This window comes from Geospiza fortis, unplaced genomic scaffold (genome assembly GCF_000277835.1).
Source record: "Geospiza fortis unplaced genomic scaffold, GeoFor_1.0 scaffold111, whole genome shotgun sequence".
NCBI classification, from domain to species: domain Eukaryota; kingdom Metazoa; phylum Chordata; class Aves; order Passeriformes; family Thraupidae; genus Geospiza; species Geospiza fortis.
In genome coordinates, this window is record NW_005054321.1 from 7,925,987 (window position 1) to 7,947,813 (window position 21,827).

Genomic DNA, 21,827 nt, shown 5'->3' on the forward strand with positions numbered 1-21,827 from the left:
GTTCAACTGACAGCTTTCAACATGGCATTTTTGATAGGAAGTTTTACTGTGCAATCCCTCTTTTCAACCTGCATCCACGTGCTGAAAATGTAAGAAGTTCTATATATTCAAGGGTGATAAGATTGAACCTTAAATGGAAATCAGAGTGCATTTCCATCTCTCCTCCCCTAGTATGCTTTGTTTATATAGTATGCTTTGTTTATAGAGATGTCATGGTATACTCAAATATAGCCTTCTACTTGTTAACACTTACGAAAAACATCTCAGCTCAATTGTAGAAAAGTGGGCAATTTGCCTGTCTAGATTTCTGAAAATAAAGAATTTTATAGTGAAAAAACCTCAGATAAACTTCTCAAAAAGCTACAGTTTGCTTTAGGTCTGAAATATCAGTAGTTTGTTTCACTTTTCTTTGTGAGAAACTGACTGTGAAACATATTTTTCTAGTCTTTCCCAGCTGAAGGATGCAAGATCTCTTTACTTAATGGATTTTACATGGGAGTTAATGGGAGAAAGGTTGGTGGTTTTGCTTTCTAGGGACAAGTTTAATTCTAAATATTATCAAGTACTATAGAGAAATCAATGGTCAAGGTATAGAAAAATTATGTTCTTGAGGAATAGCCGATCATATCTGTCAGGAGCAGACAGCACTTCCTTGACATGCAAGGATACACAACAGCCCAGCACATTCTGACTCAGAAATGGAGGTTTTATCACCAGGGCATGGAGTAAGGAACAGCCTGGAAAAGGAGAGAAAAGGAAATGATATCTCCATGTGGTTAGGTAGAGGATAACAATGTGTAAGAACTAAGAGGTTCAAAAAATGGGAAAGAAAATATGCTGTGTGCAACTCAAAATGGACAACTCAGAAAGTAGCTAGGATTGGCCAAAAGAGGTGAACAATCTTAGAAAAATTAGGCAGGTGTCCTGAGAAGAGTAGAATAGTGCAGCACCTTTCCAGGAGAAGGTGAGGAAGCTTTTAACTACAAATGTGAACCTGAGGTATGGAGGGACAGCCCCTGGTCCCCTGGCAGTCACCTGCGCTGAAACTGGTGACATCAGAAGATTCATTACACAGAACCTGGGAGACATTGCAAATGGGACAGACATCCCTCTTGGTTGTAAAGAGAAAATGTTCTGGGGAAGAGAGGGGGATCCTTTGGCTCTGTAAATTTGGAAGGGAAAGGAAAAAGGGAAGCCCCTCTTCATCTCAGCTCATATAACCATTGTGTGTTCATGTATGATTCCAGCTCAGAAAGACTGCTGGAATGCACCTTTGAAATATTGAGGTGTAAGATGTTTAGCAGCTACAACTTCTGCCTGTCTTTCACTGGACAACACAAATGTCTTCTCCTTAAACCTCTGTTTGCAATGTGGGAACACAAGGGGCAAAGCTTAATGAACTCTGTAAATTTGTTATCTGAATACTCCCAAAGGTCCATAAAATCATGATCTTCCAAACACAAAATAAGAAAACTGAGTTGTTTGGGTTGGTTTTTTGGTTGATTTTTTTAAAAGGCATCCTGTAAGAAAAAGCACCTATGAAAGAAGCATTTCCCTAATGTAAAGAACAGGAAAGAAGTGGAAGTAAAAAACCACAAACGAAAGTTACAAGTTTTAAATATAATAAGTAATTGATAGGAAAAGTTAAAGAGTCAATAGAATGGCAACAATTGCCAGGACTACAAACAATAGGAAGAACTATTTTAAGGCAGAAAAGAAAAGCTAAGGTCAAGTATAAAGTTTAGTTGAGGTGTTGGGGCATGGGTTGGACTTGATGATCTTGAAGGTCTCTTCCAACATACTCATTCTGTGAATTCTGTGAATTCTGTGAATAAGTTATCCAATGGGTTCAGATATAAAATAATACAGTAAGCATATATAAGATTAAAAATTCTAAAAAAACCATTATCTGCAGATATTCCTGTTCTATATTTGAAAGATACAAAACAAAAGGTCTAAGCTCAAATAATGTTGTGGATTAAAAAATAATACTATCCGTATCAAAAGAAGATATAAAGCAGAATTTGATACCAGATTTCTTCAAATAAACAAATCAAGAAAATAATTTACATTACGTTTCAAGAAGAGATGAAGGAAGAATTGCCCAGATCTGCTGGAGTTAGTTGATAATTCATCCTGGTAAATAAGGCAATTTGTATCTTCAGACAATTTTTTTATTATTCCTGTGTAAGAGAGAAGAGGGAGAAACCAGAGAGCATCAATCAGTCTGATGTTTCTTATGGGCCAGGCAGTGGGGCAGTAAGTTCAGGACTCTGTCAGTGAAGAGTTAGACCTTAAGAAGGGAATTGATGCCAGGCAAAATGGTTTTAATGGAAGGTACAGCTTGTTAAACAAGCCTGTTATCTCTTTTTGATAAGATTATAGGTTTGGATGATTAAGACAGCTGTGCTGAGGAAACCTTTGGATTTCTCCAGGGCTCTTCACTTAATACTGCCTGACACACTGATTAAAATCTTGAATTAAAGGTAATCAACAGGGCAAAAAATAGATGGATGAAAAACTGTCTCACTGACACACCTGGAAATGGAGTTATTAACACAGCTAGTGCTGGGTAAGGCCATTAGTAGAGGACTCGTCTGGTCACCAGCTCTTGGTCAGATAACATATGATGCTTTCACCTCTCATAGAGCAGGTGATATATATTTGCTTTTTAACACATGTTATGAGAGGAATGATTAGAAAGGTGTGGTTTTTTAGCTTTCATCCAGAAAATTAAGGCTTATAATGTCTAATGAAGGTGCAAGGACAGGACAGAAAGAATACAAATGTCTCTGCAGGAGATATAAAAAAAATAAATAAATGTTTGTAGGAGAGTCATCTTTTCTTCAGACACAACACTGGATGGTTCATGAACTAAATATTTCATCTGACTGAGCTGACAGATATGGGACAAACAGATATGGAAATAAATGAAGACCAGAAGAGGATCAGACCCAAACACTAATTGAGAAATAATGAAATAAACCTTTCTTTAGAAGATACAAAGAATACAATCTATTCAGGTTATTTGTGAGTCAGTGGGAATGAGGGATTTGATCCCATCTGTGTCTCTGCAGATTGCTGAGAACCAACATCATATAAAACAGCCTGTTATGTAAAACTGATCCCTTCCTGAAGAAAAAGATGAATCAAGAGGCCTCTCAGGGTCTCTCCCAGCCTTGTATTCTCTTATATTGTGATATGATGTGTTTTAAGTTAGAAAAAAAATGTCAATGTCCTAGTTGTGAGATAAATTAGATATTGAAGCAGCTACCAGTAAAGGTGCTGAATTCTTCTTCATTTGAAGTCCTTTCAAGGAGATCAGCTATCCTCATTAAACACAAGCTTAGTCCAGATTTTAGGGAAGATTGCAGTGGCCTGTGCCACCCTGCAGGATCCATCTCTTAATCCACAGAATGGGAATATTTCTGTCAACCTATCTTTGCTATTTGCACCTCCATGCATCTTCTCTGATACTTTAAGCAGTATCTGAGCATCTTTCTGTCTTCCATTATTTTTTGTATTCTTGTGTATATAAATATAAATATAAATATAAATATAAATATAAATATAAAATATATGCACATATATGTGCACACACACATACACAAATGTAAAATGACACTCCTGGGGTTAAATTTCTTCGAGGTTCTTCTTTAATATACAGCATTATCTTCACCAAGTTACCTCTGGAACTATAAATCTGGACTTTTCTGGGGGCTGAGTTATTTTAAAAAGCCTGAGGGGTGGGAAAAAGCTTTCAGCTGTATCTTCAGGCTGCTCTGTAATTCTCCTGAAGTCTCCTGGGACACATCTTTACTTTGCCAGCCTTTGTGCCTGGCTTGGGTCTTCTCATAGGGAGCTATTTTAGTTTTCTTCCAAAAAGCTTTTGTCAGGGAAATCTCACCACAGCTAGACGCTATGAACATTTTGGACCTTCACTAAGAGAAATTATGTTGGAATTGAGTCCTCTCATTTAACTGAGAGGTGAATAGGTGGGTGTTGGGGTGCAGACCTTGGGCTCAGTGCTCTGCTCTGCCCCTGTATGAGCTGCAGGGAAGCACCCAGAGGTCCTGGTTACCCCTTTCTTTACTCTGATACATGAAGAAATGCCAGTCATCCTGGGTAGATTTCCAAGAAAAAAATTGCCTTAGAAGAAAACTGACATGTCTTTGCTTCTGAGCTGTCATGTAATTATTATAATGCAATCTTTTCTCATATTTTACTACATTATTTCATGTTTATAGAGAAGGTTGGAAGTAAAGCACACACTTTGATTACTTTGCAGAACCCGATGATTAGCAATATTCTTACAGTCTAGGTTTCCCAACAAATAATTGCCTGGTTATGGCTTGTTTGGAGTAACATATTCTTAAATTATTGTGATTTTGCCATCAAAGACTTTTCTCTTCTTGTGCCTTATTTTTTCAAGCAATATCCCAAGGAGTATCATCCTGTAATAATTTAGCAATTTGGCAAGTCAAGACTGTAGCACTAAGAAAAATATATGGAAGTTTTGGAAAATGTCAGAAATAGTGATGTGGAGAATACAATAATCAAAGATCACTCCCTCTGAAGTCACTGTCCTTCAAGATTCACTCACAGGAGCTCTGAAACTGGAAATTCCTGGGGTACCAACAATGATTTAGGGTACTAGAAGGTTAGGAGGGACAATTTTATTTTCAATGAAGCTCCACTTGGCTCTTCTGACTCAGGGAGAAAACCTAGGACTGTTATTTTATTACCATTATTAGTAGTACTTTGCCTTTTTTGACTAAGCATTAACATTTTTTTCCCTTACCAAATTAGGCTTCTCTGTTAGTATAGTCCTTTTAATTTTTTTTAAAAGAATGCATGCTTTCAAATCAGTGTGCATACCTATTTTATTTTTTGAATTCATTTTAGGTCTTTAAAAGCACCTTCTGGTTTATTACTCCTGAAGTAATTATTAGAAATATGAAGGTTCAGTGTCTTGTCTCCTGCTGATCATGTTTCTATTATGAACATCTTAGAGAAAAACTGACAGCTGAGTCTGCTCTATACCACAAAACTGAATTCCCGCTGATTTCAGTGGGAGCAGGGTAGCATCAGTTGATTCCTACTGATTTCAGTGGGATGTTAGGAGATGTCTAGATAGGAATTAGAAACCTAAATACTTTGTTGTAGCAGGGATTTAGGGACTAATAAGATGGATTTCTGCAATAAGCTGGGAGCTCATCAGCAGGAGGTAACTAAGGAGAAGAAAGACATGTAATAGTCAGATAAAAGCTGAACATCAGCCATAGAAATGGTGCAGGTGTGAGGAAGGCAAAGACATTCCTGGAGTGCCTCAGGGGAAGAATCTCCAGCAGGGAAGTGTTAAGTTGTGCTGCAATGCTGCACCCTGCTCCTCACCCCTTTGAAAAGAAAGATGAGTTTATAGTGCAGAGTCACAGAGGGGTCATGGTGGTGGCTGGGGAAAGGAGACCTCACCACTTGGAAAGAGTCTGACCCAGCTGGGAGCTTGTCCCATCCTGCAGAAGGATGAGTGAGAAGAGGTGTGGCTGTCAGCTGTAAACACGCCACTGGGTCAGCAGCAGGGAAATATCAGAATGAGCTGATTTGAGGAATACAGATATAAGGAAAATGAGGCACTAACTGCTTATGGAAAAATGTCTGAAAGTTAGAAAAATGCTCCTAACCTCCTAACTGTTTAATTGTTGCAGCAATTGTTGAAATTCTGGAAGAACCTCCAGTCTGTAGTTTTGGGGAGTTTTGTTTAGAAGAATGATCAGCTTTTAGATGCAACTTGATGACATGTGGCAGCTGGAGATGAGATTGGTCCCAGCAGATCCTTCCATTATCCTCTTCCTAGGGATTGTTAAGGATTGTTTAAACACAGGATTGTCCCCTGTCTCAAGCAGGCAGGGGTTTCCAGTGGAGACTAATTCCTGTCAACATTTTGTATGCGACCAGAAAAGCCTGGGTCACCACAAAGCCTGCCGCTGTCTCCAGTGTGAGCAGTCCAGGGAGCTCTCCCATTTTTCTGGGGTAAAAAGCCATTCCTGAGGATGACTGAGGAAAACTCAGGAGTATAAATAATTGTCTGTGCCATTTTTTAAAGTCTCAACAAAGATGCTGCTGCAAGAAGTAGGACAAAAGAACAAAGAAGGAATATGAAGCCAGGTCTTTTGCAAGAGATGGGAAAAAAGACTTCTGTCCTGCATGTGCCCTTGGGACTATTTATCTTGTGAAAATCTGGTGTTTGCTCTCATTATTTATTACTGCTTTCTCCTGAAATAAGCAATACTGAATGTGGAGCCCAAGGTGAAATAAAACTTTTTTTAGTTGGTGAATTGAAACAGTCTAATGGCCATCATTCTGACCTGCTGGCTTTTGTTCTGTCATTCTGAGAATGTCACAGAGTGGCCAAGTCAAGCCTGGCTCCCAGGCTAGCTTGCTCAGCTTGAGAGACCTGAGTGTGCCCAGAGGGTGTCTGCTTATATCTTAGCAAGCTGAATATAGCTTGTGAAATCTCATCATTTCCACTGAGCCTTACAGTGCTTAGACTGGAGCAACTTCAGTGCCTGTCAAATGAGGCTTTAGGCAGATTTGCTAATGACCTTGAGAGATGGACAACACTGGAGCAGCTCTAAATGAACAACATTTTCAATTTGAGCATCTTCCACCTTGCAGAGCACTGCTCTGCCATGATCTCTCAGTTAAAGTGAGGGAGACTGAGGCACAGTGGCACCTTACAAGAGCCTCTTTTAATTAAAAATAAAGCACACCTATGAAGGTATTTTGCTGCTTGTTTTGTTGAACATATCTACCCACTCCCTTCAGCCATTCTTCTCATCCTGAGAAGTAGCTCAGGCTGTTCAGCTTCCAGGAAGCTGAAATTTACTTTTAAAAATACCAGCAAACTAAATTCTCTGGTATTTATTGGAGAAAGGTATTTACAGAAGGTGTTCATGGTTGATCATACAATCCAAGTATCCACCAGCAGCAATGTGCCTGGCCACTTGAGCTATATTTAGAGAAAATGAAAATCCTATTTTAGTCTAGTATTATTTCTCAAGTCACACCCAGGGGGTCCTTAGGCAAAATGGGCTTGTTGTGCAGGAGTCTGTACATATGTAATGTGGGAGTCAGGAGTCTGGCTCAAAGGCTCCCATGATCAAAGCTATAAAACTGTGAAAGTGGGACAGAGAGGCTGGTAATTAGCTTATTTTGAGAGCTGTGCTTAGGTGGTGTAGAAATTCCCTACTGTCTATGCAGATCTTAGGAAATTAGTCCTGATCCAACTCACTTATCACCCCCCTCAGTTTCTGATGCCAAACTAGCTGCTATAGCTGAAATCAGGCATCTACTGCAGCTGTACATGACTCTGAATGGGGCTGTAATTGGAGAGAAATAAAACAGGATTGGAGAGTAAAACAGGATGCAGAATCTCACCCTGCATTAGACACCTACAGAGCAGAGCCCTGCCCCACTTACTCAGTGAAGAGACACAGCATCTTTAAGGTGTCCTGCCAAGGTGGATGCCTGAAGCAGACCAGGCACAACTCTCCCTGAAAGTGCCTCTTTCTCTCTGTTCCCTCTGCAGAGTGTCCAATTGACAGCCATGTGTCAACACACCCTGGTTTTGGCTGAAATAAAGTTAATTTTCTTCTTAGGAGCTGGTACAGCATTTTAATTTTAATTTAGTCCAGTGAGAACTGCTACCACACTCCAGCTGGGGCTGAGCAGGGCTTTCCCTGAGTCAAGGACTTTTCAGTGCCCTGTGCTCTGCTCTCAGCAGGTGCACAGGAGTCATGAGGGAGCATGGGCAGAACAGATGACCTGAACTGGCCAAAGGGATCTTCTACACCACAGAACATTTTAATCAGTATATAAACAGTCCCAAAAACCTGCCAAGGCAAGAACCATGTTCTTACAATGGTGAAAACAATCCCTGGATGGCTGGAAACAGAACCTGTGCCCTATGCCACCACTTGGAACACTATCCTGGGCCTTGAAAAGAAAATTTTAGGGCGATATGGCATCCCAGGAACAATTGACTCAGACAATGGTATTCATTTGGGAAACAGTCTCATAGACACTTGGCACTGAGGGGGGGCTATCACATCCCACATCATCCCCCAGCCTCTGGGAAGATTGAGTGGTGCAAAGGATTGTTAAAGACTACACTGAGAGCAGGGGGTGGTGGGACATTGAAATATTAGAGATACAGATTTAGCAAAAGCCACCTGGCTGGCCAGCACTGGAGGATCTGCCCATCAGGCAGTCCCAACCCAATCAAAACTTTATGCTCTGTAGAAGAGGACAGAGTTTCTGTAGCGCCCATCAAAAATATTCTGGGGTTAAACCACAAGAGTGGTCTTGTCCTTCCTTTCTCCAGGTGAACTCTGTGCTGTCCCAGCAATGCATTCAGATTGTTTGTTCTTTGATGGCAGACACATTTTGCCTTAATTCCTTGTAACTGACAGATTTTTGTTACAAGGTGATCACCCATTGTGAGCAGATGAACACAGCTCGTAAATGGGCTGGAGCTTCTGTGCATGCTAATGAAATCCGAGAAATAAGACACTGAGAAACAGGCTAGAAATACAGAACAAAAAGTAACACAATGCATGTCAGAAAAATGCTCTCTAGTTTCTCTATATAGTATGTGGAAAATAGCTTGAGCACCTTCATTACCATGATGGGGGATAAATAATTTGTCATTTTGATATTATCAGCAAATAAAGCAAAACATATTTCAGTTAAAGACCAAAGAGATAACTGAAGTCCTTTTTAGCTCTTAGAGGCTTTGCTGCAACTGCACTGGGCATATTGCATTAAGTTCTAACTACTGGAAATTAGAATGCATTCAGGAGAGCCATAAAAATTATTATGGGCCTGAAATTACTGACCTAGGAAGAAAAGATGAGGTATGTTATAGCACATCCTTGGAAAGATGAAATGATGAGCCAATTGCTTCACAAAAGGCTCCACATGTGATTTTCCACACCACACAGAGTTTCAAAGGGCCACAGTGTAGGTGAATACCAATTTTCTGATATGTTAGTTAGCAATTTAAAAGTCCAATTTAAATCCAGAAACACAAGCTATATTCCTTGCTGAATCTTCAGACCCCAAAATGTTGCTTTTATAACCACAAACCAAAAGGCTGGAAAATCCCTTTGAATTTTTCCTTCAGAAATTTCTTTTCTGAGTGCTTGGTGTCTTTCTCTTAGGACAGAAAGTCAGATCAGGTTGGTGAAACAAAATGCTTTTAGAATCCTTATGCAATACTGGCAAAATGTTTTGTCTTTCTTCAAGGGCCCTTGGGCAAACTTCCTGTACATGTCAATAGAAATTCACTGAATAGATTGAAGTGAAAATATTGTCCTGAGCAGAGAAATTTTTTCACAACTCTGAATTTGTCACTGCTCTATTTTGAGTTTTAATTGCCACCTAGAGCATTTGGATGACATCGAAAGTCAAAGAATTCATCTGCAAATATTTCACCAATGCCAGTGGCAAGAGTCTCTAAAAATACACAGTAGAGGACAAAAGGCTCAAACTGAACATCAAAATTATGTCTGAAAATGTTGACAATCCAGTGAATTAGTTTAGTGATTGATGGCATTGTCCTGAGCTTTGCCCAGCCAGAGTCAAACTGGAGGTATTGTCCCTGTGCACGCTCCCCACGGGTGGCAGGGAAGTGCCCTGATAACCAGACTGCTCTTCTGGAGGGGAGCAGCAAGGGGCCAAGAACTTGGAGCTGACTGTGAACTCTTTGAAGCAGGAATTATTATTCACAAGAGCTCGCTGTTATAAATAAACTGAACCACATCAAAGCTGAGGAGTTATGTAAGCATCCAAACATTGTCTTTCCAGAACCCACAGGATCTGGACTGGGCAGACCTGAGCCAAAGTCACAAGTGCAAACTTAGGTTGCTCTTAATGATCAAATCATCTTTAATGATGATGCAGGAAAAAGAAATAAATTAGGAGTACTTCTACTGGCATGGTGAATTCCAACTTTAATGTAAATCAAATTCAGATGAACTGTTTTGCATGTACTTGTGTCACTGAGAAGTTCACAGGATTTAAGTAAGTCATTTTGCTGAGTAAGCATATGGCTAAGTGCTCTCTGAAATAGAGATGTTTTCCTGGAACATGATTGAAATCAGAAAATGAAAATATTAAGACTGAAAAGCAACACTGAGATAAAAAATAATCCATTCCCTCTACCAGATTCCATAAGAAGTCATCAAATGGATCCTGCATTGCATATATACTTCTAGGGAGATGTGGAACACAATTTTCTTCTTGAGTTATAGATCTGCTGTGGCAGTATTCTGGCCTTGAGTTAGTTATGCCAGTGATTAATGCTGTCAGAGCACTAAAAAGCACCTTATTTCACCAGTTGTTCATCACTCTGATTATTAAAAAAACAAACTGTTACAAAACCCCAATGCATTTTAGGGACAAAAATGTAGGTTAAGAGGAATTAACCTTCCTTCCTTCCTTCCTTCCTTCCTTCCTTCCTTCCTTCCTTCCTTCCTTCCTTCCTTCCTTCCTTCCTTCCTTCCTTCCTTCCTTCCTTCCCCTTCCCCTTCCCCTTCCCCTTCCCCTTCCCCTTCCCCTTCCTCTTCCTCTTCCTCTTCCTCTTCCTCTTCCTCTTCCTCTTCCTCTTCCTCTTCCTCTTCCTCTCTGGTCACACCTTTTAAAATCATTAACTCCTCAGCCCTGGGTCTGTCCCATTTGCCTTGGATCTAAATCACCTAATTTGCTCAGGCCATTATTGTAGTCATAGTTGACATCAAAGTGTAAGCTCAAAGTCATAGCTTTAAATTGGAAAAGCACCCTAGGGGAAAAATTATATCAAAGAAAATTAATTAATGGAATAGGCTGAGTTCCCACTTACTAGCTACCAATATTTGAAAGCTTTACTCTAAATGTCGTCTGCATTGGACTGTTCTCCATATGTGCTGTGTGGAAAGAAAGCACTGCCAGGCTTCTCTCATGTACCTAAAATTCAATACTGTAGTACAACTTTGAAATGTCAAGTCAGTCTAAAGATCTAAAACCATTCAAGGAGTGCCTGCTTAGGTACCCTCACATTTTTACAGCCTGGCAGAGCCAGACATCTTTTACCTGTGCACACAAGTAGAAGACAGGGAACCCTTAAGGAGGAGGCAGGTGGAGGGACAATTCTCTACCACATTATTCATCCATCCATCCATTCATTCATTCCCCAGGGGTAACAAACTTGCTGATACTAACTATCAGCAGATCAGGTCTCTTCTGCAGTGCCCAGTGTCAGGCTGCTGACAGTGGTTAAAAACCAGCATGTCACTGTGGCCCAGCATCTTTAAGGTGACACTGCCATGTGGTACCAACGCAGTGAATAAAAACTCATTCCCACGCAGGGGAAAAAATAGAGTCCTTGTATTAATGGTTCTCCTGCTCTACCTACTCTGCGCTGTGTGTGCTCAATGGACCCACTCCTGTTCCTTCCCTGCAGGCAGCAGCAGAGAACCTGCTCCTTTTCCCTTTGCAAGAGGACATGGTGCCAGCCTGGCACCTGAGAACTCGGTGGGGGTGTTACCAGGATCCCCTCCAAGGCTTCAGGACTGGGTGGAACAATGACCCAATTCTATCAGCTGTGCCTTTGTAGGTGATCTTCTGAAAGAGACTGGCTTAGACAGGTGTGCTGGGTATCAGAGGGCCACTGCCAGAACCAGGTCTGTTTGAAAAGTGACCTTTACTGCCGCACCAGCTGAGTGAGCTGAAAATGGCTTGGGTGACTTGTGATGGTACTCTGGGAAAGCACAACAACTAATTTTTAAGATGACAGAATGATTCAGATTCACAGATTTTCTCACCCTTCCTCTGTCCCCAGAAATTCAAAAGATTTTAAAACACCAGTATGGTTTTCCTAGATTAATATTTTTTATCTACACATACAGAATAAATATTTAAATGGAATGTGATAAAATATTACTGCATTTACAGAGGAGTTATTTTATTTAATAGTATGTTCCAACTCTGTTCCTTTCCTGTCCTGCTCTTGCTTTTTACTTCAGTTTCTCATTGGATTTCTCCTTTTATTCTTTCCCTGTTCCTCTTTAAATCTTTCCCAAAGTAAAGATTGAACACAAAAGGTCCAAGTTCTAATCCAGCACTTGAAATCACCAAGCTGACAAGAAAATGTTCTGTGAATACATTAGAAATATAAAGAAGGAAAAGGGAGTGTGTAGCACCCCACCATTAATGGGAAGAAAAAAAAAAAGGGGAGAAGACTGCAGAGAAGACTGAAAATAATTGTCATCTTTGCTTCAGTCTTCTTCCCCAAAAATATTACTTATACCCAGATACATGAAAAAATTAATTTTAACAAAGAGATTGAAATGTAAATGAGATCAGGGAGGCAACCAAAGTCAGTGATTATTTATATAAAATAGATGCTGTCAGCTCAGCAGGACCTAATGAAATTGAGCAGATTTAAGGAATATCCAAGACAGCTCTGAGTTCCCAGTGATTATCTTTGAGCACTCAGCAAGGACACTGTGGTCCCAGTGGACTGAAGGGAAGCATACAATGGATCAGGGATTTCAAGATCAACTCCTTTAACTTTGTTACCTAGGTGGACACAAGAAAAGATTACTTAATAATCAGTTTCTTCAGGTTTGTAGGATAATAAAATATTCTTAAAGGTGCTTCCTTCCACTTAAGGCTGGAAAAGTGGACAGTAGTCAGAGTTGAAGCAAGGTGGACAGTAGTCAGAGTCACACCAGTTTTGTTTCCACTATACAGATTAATTAATTTGTGTTCACAAAACACTCCTAAAATTTTGGCTAGTGGTGCATAAGTGCTGTTAATATTGTGAAGAATTTTATGGCTAGCTTGTTTCAACAGACAACAGTGTCAGAAAGGAAATCCAGTGATATTAGTGGCCAGCTTGCTGGTATTCTGAGATAGATGATTATTACTGGAGAGGACAGAAAGTTAGATGAAGTTTTGCTGAACACTTTCTTTCTTTTGTCATAGCTGTCACCTGGCTGGCAGCCATAGCAAAGATCTGAGAGGGAGTGGCACATTTAGGTGGCCTCTGCAGGACAATGTCTCACACAGCGAGTGTTTGGGGGAGAGTGTTGATCTTCACCTACCATTTTGAGGTGTGGTGGAGCAGTTCACAGTTTCCTTATCATAACCATCTTTTCCTATCAATAAACACTGTGCAAAGGGTCAGGCAGTGTTTTCATTAGTCCCAGAAGACTAGAATTCAGGTTAATTATGGATCAAAGAAGAAAGGATGTCCCAACATGATGCCTTCCTTAGGTAGGAGAGAATGATCGAGCAGTTGAGTTGTTCCTAATGCCTTTCTTTACTTAAGGAGATCCTTGTATTTTCTCTAAGTCATGAATCATTCCAATAAGTAATGCAGTCTAAGTCTACTTAGAGCTGTATTGTCCAGCAGTGGTGAGCTCCAAAGACCAGCCAGTCAGAAAACTGTTTTCCATCCAGTGGTTGAAAACAGATCTCCTTGGCCTCTCAGTAATGCAGCTCTGATTCCAGCAGCTTTGATGAAAATAAACCCCCAAAAGCTTCAATGTGAAACATAGCTGAGAAAAACCACAGATGCTTTAAACACAGGCACAACTAATTTATCAGACCTCATAATTGTCCAAATCTTATCCCAAAGTGCACCAGGTGTTATGCACTGAACTATGGGACTTGGACTACATGATGGGTTACCTGATGCTTGCCTGGGTCTTCTTCTAGAGGTGTGTGTTCTGCCAGCCTCCATGGTCTGCTTCAGCCGGGGCCTTTGACCCTCCTCACTGTGGTTATCTGTGCTGTGATGTCTCTGTTTTATTTATTCCATCTGACAAGAAACACAATACTTGCATGCAGCTGGTCAGAAATCACCCATAAGACAAGATGACAAAGCACAAAGGCTGTCAGCTCTGACTTCTCTTACTCATTGCCCATTTTGGTGTGTTGTGCTGACAATTAGCTAATTGATGTTACAGGTTGTTCTCATAACTAACCATGCAAATCACACTTCTGGTACATGTCCACACATACAAGGGTCCTTACTGTTGTTATAAAAGCACATTGAAAGCTCAATTAAATTACAGATGTTCTTTTTCTGTTAGGCTAAATTGTGATTTTAGTCCTATCCATGCTGGACATCTCAAAGTTTAGCATTACACACAAGATCTGTGTAACCCCTCCCCTGTTGAGGAGTTCCCCCAATGAATGTTTGCTCATTGCCAGGGCTCAGGCTCATTGCCAGGTTTTCACAGCCAGGACTTCTCTAAACACAGCTTTCCATTTTCATGGCACATCAGCAGCTGTGACAGAGGCTTGTGCCCCTGTCTCACACTGGTGAAGCTGTGCATTCTGCATGGTCCTGTTCACTGGGAGAGATGGATGTGGAAAGTCTGATGAGGAGAGTGGCTGTGGCATCCTGGCTGTGATGGTACCTGTGCCCTGCCTGTGGGGTAATGTGAGCCAGGAGCCAGTTGTGAGCCTCATGTTCAGCATGTGAAGTTCTGCAGGTCTGTTTTAAGTGTCTGTGCCTTGGTAGAAGCGGACAATATTTGCCACCTGGTCTAAGCAAGCTGATGAAGCTCATCTCTTTTCTGACCTTAACAGCTGTTCTGAGAGAAGATATAGCCTCTTCCCCAAACTTTGCTTCCCCCTTTATACTTCTATAAAAAACTACTCTCCTATTTGTAAGCCTAAGTGCTGCACTGCTAAAGAGCCTCACAGAAAATTCTGGCTTTTATTTTCCTTGGATGTAAGTGTGGTCTCCCTCACGTAGTGCCTCCAGGAAGCTCTTTCATGTGCAATATGGAACACAAAGAAAGATCATATTGCCATTACTATTTATAATCAAGATATTGACTTTAAAAAGGCTTTAAAAGATCAGTTTTTAACTGGGCCAGCAATTATTATATTGCTGTAAACCAGCAATGGGAGACAAGGGTCAGAAAGGAAGGAAAACATTAGGAAAAATAATAGAATAACTCAGTATTGCTTTATACAAAGAAAAATGGACTCAGGCTTGTCCATGTGCCATTTATTAAACATTGTCTTACAGTTGCTTTGCTATTTACTTCAAATGCCAGAGAACCTCTGAATTGGCGACGATGAATGGAAGTTTTCTGGCATGCAGCATTACTGAGTTCAAAAGGAATAAATGTGATCAGACCCAGTCAAGAATACTCCCTGTTTCATTCTATGCAGTCTCTCTTGTGTGTTTATTTAACTTCCCTTTAGCTGCACAAAGCAGAAATTATGAGATGAGCGGTTACCTGGTAGCCTTCTAGAAAAAACGGGGCTATTTTGACCCATCTCAGCAGCAATATTGTCTTCAAAAGAGGTTCTTGGCTTAATATAATCCTACAAGGTAAGCCAAGGTCATAGCAATGTTTGAGTACTGGATGGTTAATTGTCTCCAGGCTTGAAAGCACTTTGAAAAATAAAGATTCTTAAAATTACTTAACCTGTTTTCAGATGAGGACAATGAAGAAAAGGTGAAATAGGTTTCTTTGATAAACAAGTCAGTGACAGAGTCAAGAATAAAACTGATTAGCATTATAATGTAAGGATTTTTAAACAACATTAGACCATAAGTCTTTGGAAAGGGTTATTGAAATATAATTTCAATAGAGCTATGAAGTTTTACAGTAGCTGAAGAGCACAGAGCTTCTGCAGAAGCATCACCTTGAACTTTGCAATTGGGAACAACTGGTTAAATGACATTTTTGGTGCTCATGTATGTTGAGTCATTGCAGACTTGTTAAAGTTCACCTGTCCCTGAATCTCAGCAAACTAATTAAGAGATATCCTGGAGTAGCTTGGCCAAGATGTGCTGGGCATGGGCTGCCCTCAGGCAGAACAGACAGTCATAAAGCTCTTGGCTGCTGCTAGAAACAGCAAACAAGATGTTCTGTGTATTTATTTGTGGTTTATTTGTGAAAGCAATGCTGTTAGAATAGCAGCCCCTGTCCAAGAGAGTTTTCTGGAAATGTGTGGGTATCATGTAATTACACCCCAAATGCATGTGCTCATACTGCATTGGTGGGAAAGGACTGAAGATTTCACCTGAAAATACTGAGGTGGTGCCTTTTTTACGGGATCAGCATCTGGGCAGTGTATGCTACAGAAAAATGAGAGCTTATGGTGTAAAGGCAAGCACTCTCTAGACAAGGGGCTAGTACTGAGAGTTTCAGCTCTGGAAATAGCTTATTCTTTCTTGCAGAGCTGTCTGAAATGGAAAGCACTATGATCCTGACTGTTTAAAGCTACAATTATTTGGCAATTGATTGATAACACCCTTCTTGTCCCATACTTCCAGTCAAGAAATTAGGGGAAATACTGAGTGACTTGCTCAAGACTACTCCCTGTAAGCCTGTGGCGCAGGGATGGAGTGAAAAGGACAAGGTTGGGTTGTCCTCATGCAAAGCCAGCAAGTTTTGGGCTCCAGGCTAAACAAGCATTTGCTGAAGGGAGCAGCAATGGCTGTAAATGCCTGGAGCAGGCAGGTCTGCATGAGAAGAAGCCTGACTCTGTGATGGGGACTGACTGCCAGGGAAAAAGTCTGCCAGGGGCCTGCCTTGATACACCCTTTTCCACTTATTTTTTCCCATTCTTCACAGTGCTGTGGCAGGAATATAGGGCACAATGTCTTGATGGGTGTTGGAGATGAAAAGGAACTCTTATTTCTGAATGTTTGTCCTGGTAAAGCAATGGGAAAACTCCTGTCAACAAAGTGCAGGCACCAAGCTCCACCAATTTTTGTTTAAACCTGCCACTGCTATGTCATCTGACACATATCCCAGGAGGAAAGTGGCTACACAGCAAGCCACAGGTCTGCACAATATTCAAGGCTGAAGCTATGTCATCCAGCCTCTGTGTCAGGCTGCCACAATAGTTTGACAAACTGTATCAGAAGCTGGCAAATGTGGTTCAGTCCTTTTAGTCAGTCTTTCATAAAAAAAGGCTGCTTAAAATGCTAGCTGTTTCTTAAAAGGGCCATTTTGGGCATTTCAGAGGAATTTTTAGGTTCCAAGCAGTCACCTGATAATCCTTGTCCTCCATCAGCTGTCATCCTGGTAGATGTCACCCTGATAGAAAAATATTTTAAAATACTTTAACAGATGTTAATTGGCTCTTCCAAGTTCTTTAGTCAGTTTAGGGCAACTTGGGCATCAAGACTTTGGCCAGCAATTGCTTGTGCATTTAACCTTAAGAACTAGCTGCATTGCAGGGAAAACAGCTTAATCGCATGTGGTCTATGAAAACCTTACTGCTTGAACTTTCAGTTGCCAGTTTTGATAAATGCCTCCTTTTTCTTGAATGGGAACTGGAAGAACAAGTACTTGCAAACTTCTTTGGCTGGTGAATTATTTCTGCTCTTGCCAGGGATGACTTTACTGAGGAGAGAGGGGGGTTGAAGGGCATCCTGCTCCTTTTTTGGCAGTGGCAGCTGCGCTGTGGCCAGAGGCTGCTGATATGTATGGCCACTCCTAATGTGGCCATACAGATTCCATCCTACCCATCCTGGGTCCCTTCAGGTTATCAGTCCCTGATTATTTAGCATCTCTTCAGACTAAGTTTTGACTTGAAGCATCACTTGAAGCGGAGACTGCAGCTGAGGGTTGAAATGATCCTTGCTAGCAACAAAAGGAAGAAATAGGAGAATTCATGGTTGACTTTCATCAAGGGGGAGGGAAAAAACCATTTCTTTCTGAGGACCCTCAGCTGGCCTCAGCTTGTTCTAACTATGAAGTCTGTCTTTTTTTTTTTTTTTTTTTTTTTTTCAGTCCTTAGGAAAACAGAATGACTGTCACCATAGATGTTCTAAAAATATCCAGCCAGATCACTGGACTGCTCCAGGGAGGCAGTAAGGTCACTGCAGCAGATGACAAACCAGGCTCAGATCATAGCAGATCCGAGGTCAGGGCTGCCAAGAACTGCCTCTCTCATTGCTTGCAGAATGCTCACAATTTACAGGTGCTAATCCAAACTTTAGGAAAGTAACTTGTCCTTCAACTACATAAGAGGAGATATGAGGAGCGAAAAAATACCCAGTCTGTTGCTTTCATTTAGGTAATCTTTGATCTTGTGTTTATCTTCCAAAAAGGTCACCTGAAAAGAAGTCACCAGTGACTTGTGGTCACTATGGCTTTGTGCTGTGTTTTTTCTCCCTTTCTGTGCCCTTGTCATTCTTTTTTTCCCTGCATAAACTGGAAAAACAGGTTTGTCCTCAAATGAACTCCAATGTCAGCTTGTAACTCTAGTTCCTGTCAACTACATCTTTGCATTGATTCATAGCAGCTGGTAAATTGAGATACTTTTATAATTCCTAGATCTAGATGCTATATACGAAACTGGTTTGTAATGACATTTTCATGTATTATTATCTCTGTTGGGAGAAGAGTTGCTTTCCATATTGTCAGTTCTAGTTTTTAAAAGAGATAGATTTATGCATGCAGAAAAACACTTAAAAATTGTCATAAAACCTGTGAAGGGAGAGATGAAGAAGACAGGAAGGACTTTTAGTTTTTGTATTTGCCCAGAAAATGTTTTGGGTTTTGTTTTTTGTATGCAATGAGCGATGGGAAATGTCCCCATTTAAACATTTTGAGTGATGTGTCAAGTCATGGGCAGCCTGACTGATGTATGAAGCGGAGATGTTGCTCTGAGTGTGTCCAACATGAACAAATTGCCTCCACAGAATCAGGAGGAAGATGATGCAATCCCATGTGGTCTCCCAGGGATCCTCCATGTACTGTTTTGCTGCATTGGTAGGCAGCAAGGTTTGTACATGGGACCTTCAGCTCCACTGAAGGAATTGCCTTGGAGTTCTGCGTGGTGAGACATTTGCATTTCCTAACCAGGCTGGGAAGATGAGAATTTTAGGATTCAAGTGATGGCCTTTGGAGAGCTTGAAAATGTGAGACTCCCTTTGGAGTCAGTGCAGAAGAGCGTGTCTGGGCAGGAGCCAGGAGGAAAGTTTTCACTGTGGTGCTTGGTCTCCCTTTCCTCATAATTGCAGGGAATGTAATGGATGAGGACATGGGAGCTGTCTCTCACTTTTGTTATTCAAAGAATCCTTGTCTTCATGCTCTGACCCAACCTTCTGCTTGGGAAGGCAAGTCCCCAGTGCTCCAGGGTTGACAGATCCTCAATCAATGTGCTGAACCTTGCCTGTTCCCAGAAGTAGCTGCACCTGTCCTCAACTGTTGGCATAAGCAAAGTTCAGCAATCATAAATACCCAAAAAAGCACAACATTCTGCATCATGGATTCAGGCTTGCCTTGCTTTATGGGGGTTACTTTGTCATGACCCTGTCTTGTCACTGTGCAACCCCAGCCTTCTTGTAGCATCTTCAGACACTGGGAGGGATGCAGTAAGGGTTTCCTGGAGCTTTCTCTTTTACAGACTGAACATCAGCTTACCACACAGGAAGTTTGTTGAAGGGAATAACAGTGCATATATATTTAGAGGGAGGGCACCTTGACAGATTTCACCAAAGTGACTAATTGCTTCTCATAGCGGACTGTGAGACATTGGCACCAGTGGTTTCTGAAACTCTTCTGGTGCCTGGTGTTGACAGCTAATGAATGAGGATGGTGCTGAACAAGATGTAAACATAAAAAGATGGCTGGTTAAACTTCATCATGGTTTAAAACCAGGAGAGGAAACAGAAGAGTGCTTCAGAAATGGTGAAAGACAAAAATATGCAGAGAAACATTACTGTCCAGTGCCCAGGATTGCAATAAATCAACTGATAAAATGCACAGATACTATGTCATTAATATGAAGCTCCAAGTGCTTTATATCATTTTAATTAATAGCTCAAAGAATTATTGTAAGCCAGAAAAGTGATATCAGCCTTTCATAGTCCAAATAGATTGGAGAATTCAAACTGCTTTTTGTCACTTTAAGGAGGGGAGAGAGATAATAGACATAGATTATTGACTTACCTTTTTTAAAGAAGTTGTAGATGCCCCATCCCTGGAAGTGTCCAAGCCAGTTTGGATGGGACTCTGAACAACATGGTTTAAGGGATGTCCCTGCCCATGGAAGGAGTGTTTGAACTGCATGACTTTTAAGTCCCTTCCAAGCCAAATAAGTCTATGATTACATGAATATACAAAATCTCATTTTCCCGAAAGCAGGAGAAGTAAAATGAGCAAAACCATCCCTACTTTCTCTCCAAGAATCACCCCAGTTCTTAACATGAAAGCTCCTACGGTTGCCTCCAGGATGAACTCTTGGACTCATCAGCATGATCTTTCACTTTTTTATGCTCCCAGATTTTTCCCTTGAGCCCTTGCTTTGCCTCTTACGGGAACAGTCATAGAATCATAGAATTGTAGAATGGTTTGGGTTGGAAGGGACCTTTAAAGATGAACTAGTCCGATCCCCTAGCCATGGGTAGGGACATTTTCAAATGAGCCAAGTTACTCAGAGCCTTGTCCAGACTGACATTGAATGTTTCCAGAGATGGGCACCTACCACCTCGCTGGCAACCTGGCAGAAAAACCTAGTTTTTCACTACCCTCTTGTAAATAACTTCTTCCTAATATCCAGTCATAACCTACCCTCTTTCAGTTTAAAGGAAGCCCCCCACATCGTATCCTGACACACTCATATAAAACATTCTTCTCCAGCTTTCCTCTAGGCTGCTTTTGCTGCTGAAAGGACACAATAAGAGCTCCCTGGAGATTTCTTTTCTGCAGACTGAATAGACCCAACTCTCTCAGCCTGTCCTCACAGGAAAGGTGCCCCAGCCCTCTGATAGTCTTTGTGTCACTCCTTTGGACTAACTGGTATGAACAACCCATGATGAGAATCACTCCGAAGCCACTTCAATGTACCTCTTCTGTTCCATAGATGATGTATTTAGGGTGGAACTGTTACTGCTTTATATTTTTATTTCTATAAGGAACTTAGCTGTTCCTACCAGTAGCCTACAAATGGAAAGTTAACCAAGTCCCTAAATTTCTTATCTGGGTCAGTTGGTTTACTAAATGCACAGATTGCCTGAAAACTTCTTGGGTTTTGAGTGGCTTGGACAGGTACCTCAGAAATCAGGATGTCAGTCCTTGGAAGACTCTTATTCCCCAGCTATACATTTTTCCATTCTTCACATTTCAGCACACAGCTAGCTAGCTAGCAGGTATTCCTGGATACTGCTGGAAGATTTCTGCCTCTCCACATCTCCTCCAGACCATTCTTACTTTTTTTTTTTTTTTCTCCCAACAGCTGTCATATACAGCTCTCCCAGCCTTTTCCTGTGCTCATTGCCTCCTCTAGAAAATGAGGTCAAGAGGCACTACAAACATCACCCAGCAGGTTCAGAAAGCACAAAGTGCTCTTACACATTCCTGTAATCACTCAGAAGATCAGTATAAGACAACTAAAATGGAGCCCAAGAAGATCCTGGTGCTGCAAAACCTTGGTGTAAAGGCTTTGACATCAGCAAGAGATTTACTTTCTACAGGCCTGAGGAGATGTTGCTTTGCCCCCTCTAAGGATGTGTTGAGGTCCAGCTGACTTTGTACTTGTGAATCATCTGTGTGCTCCCAAAGGGCAATTTCAGCTAAATCAGATGTGATGAACAATTTTTAGGAATGACAAAAATCTGTATTTCCTAGGGACAATGTCCTTATCTGAATGACAGTCACAAGGGGACCAAATCTTAAAACAGGGATAAGACTCTGCTGGGTTACTTTTCCACCAAACATTGTCAGACACTCACCTTGCACAAGGGAAGGCACTTTAGGATTTGGTACAGAGGGATAAATCATGTATTAAATAATGTA